Genomic DNA, 17,467 nt, shown 5'->3' on the forward strand with positions numbered 1-17,467 from the left:
GGAAGACAAACTAATGTAAGTTAAAAAGGAGTTCTTAATTGTGCTATAGTTTATTGTACAAAGAAATATTGGTCCTACGAGCCTTTATTCATTGGTTTAGAATAAGTTCTTGAGTAGATAAAGTCAAGTCCGTCCATCCTTATTTACGGACAGACGGACTTAAGGTTTTTAAAATACAGGTGTCAATGGAAGACAAACTAATATAAGTTACAAAGAGGTTGGTTCTTAATTGTGCTATAGTTTGTTGTACAAAGAAATATTGGTCCTACGAGCCTTTATTCATTGGTTTAGAATAAGTTTTTGAGTAGATAAAGTCAAGTCCGTCCATCCATCTCTAAGGACAGACGGACGTAAGGTTATCAAAATATAGGTTCCAATAGAAGACAAGTTACAAAGGGGTTCATAAGATCCAAAGACTATGAAAACTAATTAATATATATCTGTTATTTAAACTCGTCCGTCCATCCCCACAAACGGACGGACGGACGGTACCAATCAGAGAGAAATTATAAAAAATATTAAACCAAGTTCTCTTAGGATCCAAAGATAATAAAAACAAATGAATATATAACCATTACACATATCAACTCCTCAAAACTTAGACATCAGATCGGCCTATAACTGTCCATAAAGCCCCTATAAAGCTCTCTTCTTCAAAAAGTATCCAAATCAACTAACAATCAGTTTAAAATTGGCTACTAAAGCTTTCATATAAGTTCATAATATGATAATTCAGTAGCGTAGCATAAAGTCGGTCTTTATATTTATTTCATTTTCTTCAAAACACGCTAAGAGATAATAGCTTAAAGCTATTTAGGTTACAAGTCTCTTGAACAGCTTTAACACAACAAATATTGAATGATTTTCAAAATAAATAATATATAAAACGCCAACACTTTGTTCAAAGAAAAACATTGAAATAAAAAACGACAATTTTTTTCCATATCCTCTATTGTTTAAACAAATAAAAAGGGAAGGTAAACCCAGTGTCACCAAAAGCTTTAATAAAAAAATTTTTCAAAAAAATTTTGTTAAAACTTCAAAAACGTTGCCAGGCATAAATTAAACTCTAAAGACCACCTAAACTTAAAACTCCAAAGGAAAATTCCTTAGAAAATACTAATAAAATTTCATAAGATTTGTTAGACATCAGCTAACGTTTAACTAAACAAAATGTTTTTTCTTTCGTTGTAAATAATATAAAAACATTTATTAAAATATCAAATTTCTTAAACAACAAACAAGACAAGTTGGGTGTTAATTTAAACTCTAATAAATCCCATATATTTAAAGTTAATAGGAATTTAATATATCTTTTATATAAACATAAAAAAAATGCGGGCTCAAAAGCAATCTGATACATTTACATCTGTAATAACCGTTAAAAGTTGTAGTCGTTTATCACTGGAGCTGAAAATTTAGTTTGAATTTTTCTAAATCACACTTGTCTTAGTAGTTTTTGAATCAAATTTTTAATTAAATAAAATTTTTCTTAATTTTTTTTTTCTTATCTTTGGAGTTTTTTTAAAACTATTTGTTTAAAAACAGGTAGTTTTACTTTTCTTTTTTTAAATAAATTTTACTTTTATCTTTCCGGTCTACCTGTTAAATACTCGTAATGTGTAACCCAAGCGGCAGCTGATTTAAATGTTTGACGGTTTTTTTGTGACATTTTTTTTGGCAGATGTTTGAACCACTTAGAAATGACTCAGTTTTAATAGTTTAAAAATATTTAAAAATAGAACTTAATTGATGTTAAAAAGATTTTTAAACTGAATATATACGCCATAACCCTGTTTTAGTCGATTCGACGAGACTATCGACCAGCCTATAATCTAGACAATAGATTTGGCTAAAGTCTATACTATAGAATGGACTATAGTCAAAACTATAGATTTGACAATAGTCCAGATTATAGATTAGACTAAAGGTCCCGACTATAGATGAGACTATTGTCCAGACTAAAGATTACACTATAGTCCAGACTATAGATTAGACTATAGTCCTGACCATAGACTAGACAATAGATTTGGCTATAGACCAGACTAAAGAAGAGACTATTATCCAGACAATCGATTAGGCTATAGTCCAGACTATAGATTAGAATATTGTCAAGCCTATAGAAAAGACAATAGGCCGGACTATAGACAAGACTATAGTCCAGGCTGCAGAATAGACTATAGACCAGACTATAATCCAGTCTATACTATACTTGACTATAGACTACAATATAGTCTTGACTAATCTTTCCAATATAGTCTAGACTATAGATAATATAGTCTAGATATCGATAAACTATAGTCCACACTAAAGACTAAACTGCAGCCCAGACTATAGAATAAACTATAGTTTACACTATAGACAAAACTTTACTCCCGTCTATAGACTAGAATACAGTCTAGACTATAGACTAAACTATAGTCCAAACTACAGACTGAACTATAGTTCATACTATATACTAATCTATAATGAAGGCTTTAGACTGATATAAAGTCCAGACTATAGACTAAACTATATTCGAAACTGTATTCGCGGCGGACTTGAATATAGTCTAGACTACTGACTAAACTATAGTCCAGACTATAGACTAAACTATAGCAGAGACTATAGACTAAACTATAGCCCATACTATAGACTAAAGCTGTAGACTATAACATAGTCGAATAGACTATAGACTAAACTATAGTCCAGACTATAGACTAAACTATAGTCCAGACTATAGACTAAACTATAGTCCAGGCTATAGACTAAACTATAGTCCAGGCTATAGACTAAACTATAGACTAAACTGTAGACTAAACTATAGTCCAGACTATAGACTAAACTATAGACTAAACTATAGTCCAGACTATAGACTAAACTATAGTTCAGACTATAGACTATACTATAGTCCAGACTATAGATTAAACTATAGTCCAGACTATATACTGAACTATAGTCCAGACTATATACTGAACTATAGTCCAGACTATAGACTAAACTATAGTCCAGGCTATAGACTAAACTATAGTCCAGGCTATAGACTAAACTATAGTCCAGGCTATAGACTAAACTATAGTCCAGGCTATAGACTGAACTATAGTCCTATAAACTAAATTATAGTATCAACTACACAGTCTATAGCCTGGACTATAGTCCATAGTCAGGACTATAGTCTAGTCTATAGTCAGGACTACAGTCTCATCTATAGTCAGGACTATAGTCTAGTCTATAGTCAGGACTATGCTCTAGTCTATTATCAGGACTATGGTCTAGTTTATAGTCAGGACTATAGTCTAGTCTATAGTCAGGACTATAGTCTAGTCTGTAGTCAGGACTATAGTCTAGTCTATAGTCAGGACTATAGTCTAGTCTATAGTCAGGACTATAGTCTAGTCTATAGTCAGGACTATAGTCTAGTCTATAGCCTGCAATATAGTATAACCTGTAGTCTGGACTATGCTCTAGATAATGGTCGGTACTATAGTCTAATCTATAGTCTTGACTGTAGTCTAATCTATAGTCTTGACTATAGTCTAATCTATAGTCTTGACTATAGTCTTGAGTATAGTGTAATCTATAGGCGTGACTATAATCTTGACTATAGTGTAATCTATAGTCTTGACTATAGTGTAATCAATAGTCTTGACTATAGTCTAATTTATAGTCTTGGCTTTAGTCTAATCTATAGTCTTGACTATAGTCGAATCTATAGTCTTGACTATAGACTAATCTATAGTCTTGACTATAGTCTAATCTGTAGTCTTGACTATAGTCTAATCTGTAGTCTTGACTATAGTCTTATCTATAGTCTTGACTATAATGTAATCTATAGTCTTGACTGTAGTCTAATCTATGATCTTGACGATAGTTTAGTCTATAGGCGGACTAAAGTTTAGACTAGAGTTTAGCCGATAGTCGAGAATACAATTTCGTTTATAGTCTGGACTATAGTCTAGTCTACAGTCTAGACTATAGTCTAGTATATTGTCTGATTTACACTCTAGTCTATAGTCCTTCAAAGAACCTATCCTAAAAACTACCCTTTTATGCAAAAACCTCTATAAAAGTACAATTCTTTCAAACAAAATCTGCATAATTTAAAAAACAATTTCGCCCCTCTTAATGCCTGATTAAATTAAACATTAATCAAAAGACAACAAAAACTGAAAGCAATTTAGCAAAGGTGTTTCTATTTATTACAATAATTTCCCAAAAAGAAAAATTAGGGTCTCTTTACATAGAAAACTGAGCAAACAAAAAGAAAATCAAATGGTGTTAAAATCAAGGATTACATTGCTATTTTTCTAAAAAACAGAAAAAAGGAACAAAGCAAGCAACTTAAAAAAACCGCATACACACACACAGAGAGAGAGAAAAAAGGTGCTAAAAAATGATTACAAAAAACATAATGGTGGCTAACAAAAAAGAATATTACAAATACAATGATGTTTAGAAAATTAATGACAGTCATAACATATTGTTGTCATAATTGGAAATAATAATAGACATTAGAAAATCACACGCACAACCAAAAATGCATTCATTACACCATAACATTGACATTGTTGTAGGTTTAGGGGAGAGGGCCAAAGAGAACAAACTATTAGAATTATTAGAAATTTTACAATATTAACGGAAGTTAGGATATTTCCGATACAATTTGTGATTCAATAAGGATGATATAAAAGGGCCATACATATACTGTTAAAAAAAAGGGCGTTTCAAAAGGGGGTGGCTTGCATTTTTACGAAACATGAAACGCAAGCAGCAGCAATCCAATAAAATGGAAAAAAGAAAGAAAACATTTTTGAAAATTGTAACGTAAATGCATTTTATGGTCTATAAATACATACAAACAGCCAGGCAGACAGTGAGTCTCAAAAAAACACATACACATCCATACACTTTTAGTAATTTACTTACTTTATTTGGCTGTTGTGTTTGAATGTAACCGTGTAAGTGTAAATGTATGTTTGTTGTATTCCTTTATTTCGAAACACAAAACAGGATATATGCCAGGCTAACCTTGTTATAGATTTTTTTCCCATTTCAGTCAAGTAAAAATTTTCATCCTCCATAAAGAGAAAAGAAAGGCATGTGTATTTACGGGGGTAGTTTTTTATATCCTTTTTTCATTTATAGTGTGTAGGGTGTTTGATGTGTTTGTTATAATGTTTGTAACATAGCAATATAAAATAAGTAAAGTATTGATCATGGATTGACTTACTGCAACGATTTAATAATGTCCATCCTTCTTTCTATATAAAATGTATAAAAATACAATTTATGAAAAAGTACTTTCAAGAATAGTACGAAGAGTATTAAAATAGTACTTTTACCCTATTTTCGTTTCGTTTATATAGGAAAAAAGGGTTCATTATCAAAAAGTACTTAATAAACTTATTCAAACGAACCGGAAAGTCACGAAAAAGGCAGATAATGGGAAAGAAAATGTACATTTTAGTTTTCAATCAAAATTGCCTTAAAAAAGTACTTTCAATAGGCTCAAAAGTACCACAAAAACAAGAATAGTACATAGTACATTTTGACTTTAAAATGATCGTTGTAACTGTCTAACTGTAACAAAAGGTATGAAAAAAGTACTTTTTAACAAAGGCTTAAAAAAGGTACAATAGTACAATCAAAAATCTTTTAAGATTTCTTAAATCGTAGAAAAATATTTAAAAAGTACCTTCAAATTGGCAAGAGAGAGAATTCTGCGTTCGTGTTCAAAAAGTACATAACAAAGGATAAGAAATGCATGAAAATGTATGAAAAAAGCGCTTTTTAACAAAGGCTTAAAAAAGGGGTTTAAATAGTACTTATATATAGTACAATAGTACACACAAAAATTGTTTAAGCTTTCTCAAATCAAAGCAAAATGTTTAAAAAAGTACCTTTAAGGTGGCAAAAAAGGAATTCTGCGTTTGTGTTCCAAAAGTACTTAATAAAGGACTAGAAATGCCTGAAAAAGGGGGATAATTTAAAATAAATTGTTACATTTTGTTTTAATCTTTCCAAAAAACATTACATTACATTTAGTATTAAAAAAGTACTTTCAAGGTTCCTAGAAGAGATAAATATATGTTCATTAACAAAAAGTACCAAAAAAGTTTCACTTTTCAGTACATTTTTTACCTAAATTTTTTAGCTTTCTGTAATCAGAGTAAAATGTTTCAAAATTGAAAAGGTCAAGAAAGGGGTTAAAATAGTACTTTTGCAATACTTTTGTTTAAGCTTTCTTAAATCATAGCAAAATATTAAGAAAAGTACTTGCAAATTGGCAAAAAGGGTAGTTCTTCGTTCAGTTCCAAGAACTACTTAATAGATTATTTCAAAGTACCAGAAAAGCTTTCTAAAAACGTAATAAAATATAACAAAAAGTACTTTTAAGGGGCCCATAAAAGATAAATTCAGTACATTTTTTATGAAACTACCTTTTTGTTCCCAATATATCAAAAAAATGGCTGGAAAAGGGTTAAAATAGTACTTTTTGTTTCAGCTTTCTGAAATCATAGCAAAATATTAAGAAAAGTACTTTTATGTTGGCTAAAAAGGGGATTTTCTTGTTAATTTTCAAAAAGTACTTTATAGGCTTATTCAAAAGGCCTTAAGACAGGAAGAAGGAGGATAATGTTGAATAAATTGTACATTTTTAATTTTCTAACAATATTTACGTTTGCGCCAAAAAAAAAAAAAAAGAATTATAAGTTCATTTTCAAAAAGTACTATAAAGGTACAAAAAAGGGTAGGCATAGTACCCTTCAACAAAACCATATTTTTGTTTTTAAAACTGAATAAGTACATTCGCTTTAGACTTATAAAACTGTGTTAAGAAAGTATGTTCAAGAGACCAGTAGGAAAAAGTACCTTTAACACGAATATCAAGGGAATTCTGTTTTCAAAAGTACTTAATAGACTTACGGCCTTATTCAAAAGAACGAAAAGAGTTAAGAATAGCACTTTTTGTTTTTGAAGAAAAGCATATTTTTGTTGTAAAAGAACCATATATTTTCGTGGGAGTAGATACAATGTTTTACTAAAATTATAAACAAATTTAAGGAAAAGTACCTTCAAGGGAAAAAGGGAATTCTCCGCCCAGTTACAAACATGAAAAGGTAAAGGTTGCCAATTGTTTTAAGACAATTCATACTGAACGGATAAGAATTTTAATATTTTTATAGTTTTGGTACTTTTTTTTGATATGGTTATCGGAGGGATGAAAATGCACGAAAAAGGGTAATCACTTTGTAAAGTACTTCGTAGGGTATAATTGCTTATTCTCTATTATAAAGTGTCATTAGTTTAAGTCATCACATTGTATACATTAAAGTCCTTTTGCTTAAAGAGCCATTCAGGGAATAGGGGAAAAAAAGGGAAATTACTTTGGAAAGTACTTTTTGTTTGTTTGCCAATGGTTTAAGTTACAAAAATGTCTACTTATAAAGTCCTTTTACGTAAAAAGATATTGATCAAGTTTGAACTGAGAAATGACTTTGCAATGGATTAAACCTGGACTGATCACTGCTGCTATAGGCTGTCAAATGATCGGCTATGCCCGACTGTAACTTCTTATGTATTTTGTCATGCTGTTGTTGTTTTAACTGTTCAATAATGTAGTATCCTTGGGCGGTATAAAAATGTGTTGGTGTATGAGTGTGTGTATGTGTGAGTCCTTACATTGAGTTTAATAAACACAAATTGGAATTTTATGTTTCACATAGACGATGACTCTCTAACAAAAATTGTAAAATTTTTTTCTGCTGTTTTCTTTTTTCACTCATTTATATGGGTGTAAGTGTAGTAGGTAAGTGTTTTTGAAATCGCCCTGTAGTTCGGGAATGGTCGGAGACGAACTTCCATATAAGGTTAGTTAGTTAGTGATTAAACAATCATCCAGAGGAAGAAGGGGATAAATTGACCTTTTGTAGTTTACAACTACACTTCTTTATCATTACTAATGGACAATTCACTCTCTTATAGATTACTGGTAATGAGTTAAATAACTACTTTCCAAGGTACGGTAGTCTTTACAGTTCGCAACCACACTACTTTTCCATACAAATTATTCTCTTATAATTTTCTATTGACATTCCCATAGATTACTTGTGATAATCCTAAAAACTAGTTTCAAACTGCTTACTTTTTAGTTTACTTAGAGACACTAAAGTGGCCCCTGACTTCCTGCTAATGGCATTTAGATTTGATTCTGCCTTGCTAAGCGTGTGAAATAAGAATTTGGTAAATTATTTAGAGTAAAAATTTGACTCCTTACCACACTGCTGGGTATTAGGTAAATGTATCCTTAAAAGTATTAGTGTGTGTGTGTAGGCAAAACACCATTTGTTGTTGTTGTTTTTATATCCTTTTTGCGTGCTAACAATAACCAACTTTTTATTACCTACAACAAAACAATTTTTATAATTTTCTGTCTGGTTTCAGACAAAGCAAAAAAAACAAAAATAATTTTCCAATTTTGTTGAAAACAATTTTCTTTAAACATCTTCAAAATTTAATCGCTCTCCCTCAAAAATAAAAAAAAAATTATTTTGACTGGAAATTTATTGAAATTCAATTGCATTATTATACAATTTTTCCATTTGACTCATAATTCTTTATGTGCCATGAGAACCATGAGAATGGGGTGCTAAAAGTAGAACTTACTTACAACACACGTTAGCTTTAAGATTGCTCGTCTGGAATTATTAATATGTTAGAAAGAAAAAAAGAAAAACCAATCATTATTGTTAAACAAATTTATTTGTCTATACTTCAGCAAGCCTGTTGTACATATTTCATTAGAATTTCTTAACAATTTTTATTATTTTTATCATAAATTTGTCTCCATACCTTGTCGCATCGTGTTTAAATGTTTGGAAAATTCTGCTAAACATTCTAGCTTGCTAGGTTTTGGAGACATGATTTGCATATGAAATGTTTTTTTGTAAATAATAATTTTTATAAAGTAGGAAATTAGGCGTTTCAAATACAGTAGAATATGCAAATAAAAAAATAAGAGACTTAAAAGAAAATCAATTGTTAAAAAAAAAGAAAACATGTTAAAATTATCAAAAAAAGCAAGTAGTAAAGATAATTTAAGAACAAAACACACATACATACATATCTTTTTTTTATAAAAAATAAAAAAAATGATACGCAGAACTAGAACAGAACTAGAATAGCACTAGAATAGAACTAGAACAGAACTAAAACAGAACTAGAACAGAACTAGAAGAGAACTGGAACAGAACTATAACAGAACTAGAACAGAACAGAACTAGAACAAAACTAGAACAGAACTAGAACAGAACTAGAACAAGAACAGAACTAGAACAGAACTAGAACAGAACTAGAACAGAACTAGAACAGAACTAGAACAGAACTAGAACAGAACAGAACTAGAACAGAACTAGAACAGAACTAGAACAGAACTAGAACAGAACTAGAACAGAACTAGAACAGAACAAGAACAGAACAAGAACAGAACTAGAACAGAACTAGAACAGAACTAGAACAGAACTAGAACAGAACTAGAACAGAACTAGAACAGAACTAGAACAGAACTAGAACAGAACTAGAACAGAACTAGAACAGAACAGAACTAGAACAGAACTAGAACAGAACTAGAACAGAACTAGAACAGAACTAGAACAGAACTAAAACAGAACTAGAACAGAACTAGAACAGAACTATAACAGAACTAGAACAGAAATAGAACAGAACTAGAAAGAACTCAGAACTAGAACAGAACTAGAACAGAACTAGAACAGAACTAGAACAGAACTAGGACAGAACTAGAACAGAACTAGAACAGAACTAGAACAGAACTAAAACAGAACTAGAACAGAACTAGAACAGAACTAGAACAGAACTAGAACAGAAATAGAACAGAACTAGAACAGAACTAGAACAGAACTAGAACAGAACTAGAACAGAACTAGAACAGAACTAGAACAGAACTAGGACAGAACTAGAACAGAACTAGAACAGAACTAGAACAGAACTAGAACAGAACTAGAACAGAACTAGAACAGAACTAGAACAGAACTAGAACAGAACTAGAACAGAACTAGAACAGAACTAGAACAGAACTAGAACAGAACTAGAACAGAACTAGAACAGAACTAGAACAGAACTAGAACAGAACTAGAACAGAACTAGAACAGAACTAGAACAGAAGTAGAACAGAACTAGAACAGAACTAGAACAGTACTAGGACAAAACTAGAACAAACTAGAACAGAACTAGAACAGAACTAGAACAGAACTAGAACAGAACTAGAACAGAACTAGAACAGAATTAGAACAGAATTAGAACAGAACTAGAACAGAACTAGAACAGAACTAGAACAGAACTAGAACTGAACTAGAACTGAACTAGAACTGAACTAGAACTGACATAGAACTTAACTAGAACTGAACTAGAACTGAACTAGAACTTAACTAAAACTTAACTAGAACTGAACTAGAACTGAACAAGAACTGAACTAGAACTGAACTAGAACTGAACTAGAACTGAACTAGAACTGAACTAGAACTGAACTAGAACTGAACTAGAACTGAACTAGAACTTGAACTAGAACTTAACTAGAACTGAACTAGAACTGAACTAGAACAGAACTAGAACTGAACTAGAACTGAACTAGAACTGAACTAGAACTGAACTAGAACTGAACTAGAACTGAACTAGAACTGAACTAGAACTGAACTAGAACTGAACTAGAACTTAACTAGAACTGAACTAGAACTGAACTAGAACTGAACTAGAACTGAACTAGAACTTAACTAGAACTTAACTAGAACTGAACTAGAACTGAACAAGAACTGAACTAGAACTGAACTAGAACTGAACTAGAACTGAACTAGAACTGAACTAGAACTTAACTAGAACTGAACTAGAACTGAACTAGAACAGAACTAGAACTGAACTAGAACTGAACTAGAACTGAACTAGAACTGAACTAGAACTGAACTAGAACTGAACTAGAACTGAACTAGAACTTAACTAGAACTGAACTAGAACTGAACTAGAACAGAACTAGAACTGGAACTGAACTAGAACTTAACTAGAACTGAACTAGAACTGAACTAGAACAGAACTAGAACTGAACTAGAACTGAACTAGAACTTAACTAGAACTGAACTAGAACTGAACTAGAACTGAACTAGAACTGAACTAGAACTGAACTAGAACTGAACTAGAACTGAACTAGAACTGAACTAGAACTGAACCAGAACTGAACTAGAACTGAACTAGAACTGAACTAGAACTGAACTAGAACTGAACTAGAACTGAACTAGAACTGAACTAGAACTGAACTAGAACTGAACTAGAACTGAACTAGAACTGAACTAGAACTGAACTAGAACTGAACTAGAACTGAACTAGAACTGAACTAGAACTGAACTAGAATTGAACTAGAACTGAACTAATAATTTCTGAGTTTAGTCTATTTTCCAAATTCAAGCTTAAAAATTGAAAGTATTTTGAAAGTAGTTCCAGAACATAAACACTTCCACTTAAGCCTTAAAATTGCCTTTTATTTAATTAAAATTTTTGTTCCTTTTCAAAATTCTAAATAAAATTAAAACCATTAAAAATATTAAAACTAACCAAAAAATGCAATAATAAAAGATAAACCCTCAAAAAACTACTTTTATTTGTTTTTCTCTAGAGTACTATTTATTTATTTATTTACTTCCAAGTATTTATTTCCTCTTTTAAAATATAAAAATTGTTTTTTTTATCTATTTTTAATTAATTACAATTTGTTAATTAAAATTCTTGAAAATTTTTTGTTTGTTTGTTTGTTTTCATTAGATTTTCTTCGTGTGCCATATTAAAATGTATTTTCCCTCTTTTTGAAAGTGCATGGAAAAATTTAACTATTTGTTAAACTGAAAAGAGTATCTAAAATCAACGTGTTTATTTATTTTATTTTTATAATGAAAGCGTGTAGATCTGTATGTTATATTCCCCTTCTATAGTCGGTAATACGTTTTAAGGGAGTTTTTTTTTTTCTTGTTTTTACTGAAATTTTTGCCAGTATTTTAGCTCTTTTATACATTTTTGCTACAGTAATCATGTAAAAGCTAGAAAATTACTTTTAATTTAGCAAACACTTTTCTGTTTAACACATACACTCGAACAGTAGTCACACATACAATGTACATCGCAGATTCACATAGATTATCCCGGTCATTTTACAGGACAACAATGTATCACTTTTAGTTAACTCAGATGTATATATTATGGACTCTCTTTAGTACAAAAATGAAGCTAATTGCCACTTTATTATCTCTTGGTAATGCAGCGGGTAGTTAGTCGTTACTATTAACTATTTAAACATTGTTTCCTGTATTATACCTTTGAAATAAGTCATTTCTCTCACCAGAAGTCATAAAATGTTCATTTGTAATTACGTTCATGTAAATTCTCTTTTGATCATTCCTCCCCATTCTACCGGGTTCTCATATAGAGTTTTTAATTTTCTACACGTGTGTGTGTATACATATATGTGTATATTTCACATGCCCAGACACATTAAGACAATGAAAATTAATGGTATTTTATATGCGTTTTTGCAAAAATTATATGCACGTTATTTTTGCAAATAGACGGGATTCTATTTGGGTGGGTTGTCTCTGGTAGTCTACTACTAGTTGTAGCATGAAAAAAACACGTTAACTGTAAATAATGTTAAGGAATATTAACGGTACTTTTTAATTATTAATTAAAACGATGATTTAAGGGTGCCGAGAAGAGTTTTTAAAAAAAACTGGGACATTTTACTTAATCTCATGATTAACCTTCGCACTACCGTAAGCTATACATATAACTAAATTTTTGCCGAAATAAAATTGTTTTTGGACTCAATAATTTCCATCATATATATTGTCCGTATATATTGAAACTGAAACATCGAAGAGGTGTGAATGAACCTAACAAAAATGATACTATTAAATCAGTGTCCCATTTTCGATTCAAAAGTTGTTTAGTTTTTTAGTTAATATATCACGATTTGTAAACGATTGGTAGAACCATAAATCGGCGGAAACGACTCGGAGTTTAACGAATAACGACTAAGGATTGTCAACTCAACAGCATCGATTTTACACGTCTCGCAGTTACAACAACAACTATTAACCGGTTTTCTATGAGAGATGTTCTTATGGGACCGATTATATCAATTTAAGGCCGATTATGGTTCTTCTTACTTGCAGGACATCAGTATGAACGTAACTTTCTCAAGATGACCTTATACAGAGGCTAAGGTCATAAGCGTACCGTATTCTGGGGACAACATGTAAAGGGAGCTAGAAGAAATCATGCTTTTAGACTGTGTAGATGGGTCTAAGAAAAAGATCTGGACTCATAAAATGTTTATATATCTGATGTGCCACAGTTCAAATATTGTATTTATTCGACTCTTGCGAGTGTTGTTAAAGTTTTCTTATAGGATTGAGCTGAATCCATATTTCGATTTTGGAGATATCTAAGCTAAAACCACGCAAAGTAACCTTCATTTATAAATACCGCTTAAAAGTCCTATATATTGGCTTTAAAGTGAATGTTAAACCTCTGTTGGGTGTTGCCCCCTCTTTGATATATCTAAACCTTAAATTTTAAGAAACTGTGAATGTAAGAAAATTCGACTTTTCATTAGATTTTAATTTTATTTTAGGGTAAACTTAGAAGTCACAACTTGCCATAATTAATATCGCTAGACCTCGTCCGTTGAAGACGAATTCGAATATAGTTTTAATATATAATTGGTTACAATTTAAGGTTAAAATATGTCAATAAATGAAAAAGCTATTTTTTAATTTATAAAATGTTTCTGAATAAGGGGGTTAATATTTATTCTGAAGCTAATAGAGAGAACTTTCAGACGAAATAACAAATTTTATTAATAAAGTTGACTTGGCTCGGTTATAACGTCCTAAATATGGCGAAAATTGGGGGGTTCTCAAATGTAATCAAAAATGCCTCAAATACCAAATGTTATACTGTCATTTTGAGATCAGATTCCGATTCAGCATAGCTCAGTCCTTTGATAAGTTTACTGTTCAAAATATGTTAGTCCTTATTATTCAGATATAACATTCCGTCCGTCTGACAGTTAAAGGAACAAAACGTACATATATAGCCAGAAATGGAACAACAAACTTTGAACTGGTTAAAAGTTGTAAACTCCGATGTAAAAGTTCTGAGGTAAGATAGGTTGATAAAAATATGTATTCTACATTAGATCGGAAGAAGGCCACTATCGGGCCTAAGAAATTTTCATTAAAATATTCTTTGTTGATAAAAATAACCGCAATTAAAAGAACTAAAATATAAATAATAAAAAATGGCGGTTGGACTATATAGCTTATAATGGAAATCCGATAAGAACCTATTGAAAAGGCTAGGGGTTAAGTTAAGTTAATAGGAGTATGTCTATTTAAATAAAATCGTAAGTAATAAACCTTACGCCACTATCGGGCCTAAGAAATTTTTATTAAAATATTCTTTGTTCCGGAAATTTTCCTAAAATAGTTTTTTTTTTTTTGTATCAAAATTATTTGTTATAAAACATGGGTCAAATGGATGTAATAAATACTATTTTAAAAGAACACATCTTGAAAACTTAATTTCATTCTATATTTGGAAAAATTTAACAAAAAATAGTTTTAAAAGATAAAAAGTTTTGAACACTTCTTTGCCGTTGAAGCAGTTTACCACATCAAGCGAATTACGAAATGTCCGTCCGGTCCGAATGGTTCCAAAAACAACAAAAATGTGTTAAGGTCTAAATTTCATTCAAATTTTCTTTGTTGATAAACATTTCCGGAAATAAAAAACAAAATTTTATAAAAATGGTTCAAAAATGGAACAAAACTGTTTGTATTGTTTAAAAGTTGTAAAGCCCGTTAGGACCAGATTGAAAAGGTCTAGATAAGGTTAAGTTGATGGGATGATATATACTACATAAAATCGTAAGTAATACACATTACGCCACTAAGGGATCTAAGAAATTTTCATTAAAATAAACATTCCCTGTTGATAAAAATGTACGAAAAATTTCCCATAGTATCCGGATTTGTTATTAATCGGGGGCCAAACAATTTTAAAAGAAACAATCTTGAAAGCTTTAAGTTAGTTCTCTAATTTCATTCTAATTTAATAAAGTCCAAACATTGGACTATATATAGAAAAAAATTAACAAAATCTGTTTTAAACGATAAAAAGTTTTGAACCCTTTGTTTGCCGTTACAAAATTTTTAAATCAAGCGAATTACGAAATGTCTGTCCAGTCGGTCTAAATGAAGTACCCAAGAAAGCCTTAAATATACCGAAACCATTTCCAATAATATTTAGATTATGGGGCTAAAACATCGCAATTGCTGATGAAGATAAGTTAAATGTAACCAATGACTCCTCAGGAAGTACTTTTTTTAAAATTTTTCTCAAATATATAAATACCAACCTTTATTAATCCTTTATCCTGCTGTATTTAAAGTCAAGTATTTAATATCCACAAAATCCGAGAAATTTTATATAAAAAGTTTTATTTTCTTAAGAAATTTTTTCAAATTAGTTTTTTTTTTTGGGGGGGGGGAATTTTCTTTATAATTTTTCACAAAAATTTTTATTTTAAAGAATATTTCTTTATTAATAAGATTCTTTTTTATACAGATATTAATAATTTCAAAATTTATATATTTTTTACTTTATACTTTGAAACACTTAATGAAGCATATATTTTGATTATTATTCTTTTATTATGATTTTTTTGAGGGGAAAATATTCTCTTCTTTCCTTTAGATTACACTATAATAATAATTTTCTTTAACATTAACTTTTACTTTATTACAATTTTCAGGAAACATTTTTTTTCGGCTTTTCTTTAATTTTTGTTAAATAAATTTCACTTTTTATTCAGGGGTAATATTTTGGGTTTTTTCTATAACGGGGAAAAAACGCACACACACAATCTACAAACAATAATTTTCAAAAATTGTGTTTTTTTTTTGGTGTGTGTATGAGTGTAAGTGTGTATTTAGGTAGATAGGAAAACCCGCAACTATGAAAATTTTCAAATTTTTTACAACGAATGTTAAATGCACCGACTATATACCGATGTTGTAAAGGAAAACTTATTGTTGTTGTTGTTTTTTTGTGGAAAATTTCAATTATTTTTTATGTGAGAGATGCTCTAGATGAGTTTTGTTTCATTCGTTATTAATTTTCTACTTGAGTTTTATCTTTTTTCGATTCTTTTGTACACACGATGTTTGATTTTTAAGGATCCGTAAATTTTCGTTTTTTTTTTGTTTTTGTTTCCAACCGTAACGCGAGTTTTGTACAACCGTTTGCTGGTGTGTAGATACACGATATATTTTTCTTCTTGTTCCCAAAACCAACACTTTTTGGACTCGACTACAACTCGACACGTTTATCACTGAATGGAGCTGTAGCGCCTAGAAACACCAAGGGGTTTGTTTTATAGTAATATTTTTTTTCTAATTAATTAAACAGCCAATCTATTTTTTTTTTTTTTCAAATTGTTTAAAGAACAATTAAATTTTTGCATAAATTTTCTCAATTCTTAAAGCATTTCATTTCCATAAAAAACACACACACACTTAAGAAAACAAACAAATACCGTTTTTGGCCGTCGTTATATGCCAACGTCGTCTTTAACATTATTTAAGCGCTTTCAGCAACCGTACCGGGACAGTATCGCAATAGAACTAAAGAGTATCTCTAAACAATAAAAGCATTCAGTTACAATTTTAAGGCGAATTCATCTACTTCATACAAACTCACTTTTACGCTACCTTTTTTCCTCTACTGAGTGTTCATATTTTTAGGGTGCATTGCCTCTATATAAGTAATATATTTTTCCTACAACAACTACAAAACCTAGTATACAAACAACTTCATCCATGAGATACACAGAGAGAGAGAGCGAAAGTTGTATCACCAAAAGTGCGTGAGTGTTAAACACTAGCTGCAGAGAGTCACGTGTGAGAGAAAGAGCGTTTACACCATTGGATTTACTTTTGTTTATTTTTTCTTCTGTCACAAAAGTATCTGTAAAATACCAACTGCTAGAATTATGTTAAACTATAGATACTTTTTTCTTTTTGAATTCGCCTCAAAATTAACAGCCGATAACATAACTGTAATTTGAAAACAGCTGTTTTTTGTTTTGAAAACAATGCTTTAACAGTGAGTTCTTAGTAAATGTATTCGTTAGATACTTTATATGTTGTGGGGATTATCTATAAATTAAGCAATTAGTAGAATCTACTGTTGCAAGACTGGGGTGAGTGTGTCAATGAATATATACATAAATATTAATTGGAATATTTGGAATATTTAGATATTTTCATGTTCATCAATTTTGAACATTGAAATTTTGAGAAAATATTTTAGATTTAAAAAAAAATATATTATAAGGAGATAAAAATTTGACAACATAACATTTTACTGT

The 17,467-nt window shown here is 30.3% G+C and overlaps 1 protein-coding gene across 1 annotated transcript in view; it reads right to left on the reverse strand.

Annotated features, from left to right (window-relative positions):
• The window catches only part of LOC119609146 (roundabout homolog 2-like), a gene marked incomplete at its 3' end in the record, with an annotated part of 186,598 nt that extends 169,932 nt beyond the window's left edge, over window positions 1–16,666 (reverse strand). The window contains exon 1 of the mRNA XM_037963860.1: window positions 15,455–16,666. The remainder of the gene's footprint in view (window positions 1–15,454) is intronic.
• Window positions 16,667–17,467: the final 801 nt, after the last annotated feature.

This window comes from Lucilia sericata, unplaced genomic scaffold, assembly GCF_015586225.1.
Source record: "Lucilia sericata isolate MDLA Ls3-8-SP2 unplaced genomic scaffold, ASM1558622v1 Contig000940F_arrow, whole genome shotgun sequence".
Taxonomy (NCBI): Eukaryota; Metazoa; Arthropoda; class Insecta; order Diptera; family Calliphoridae; genus Lucilia; species Lucilia sericata.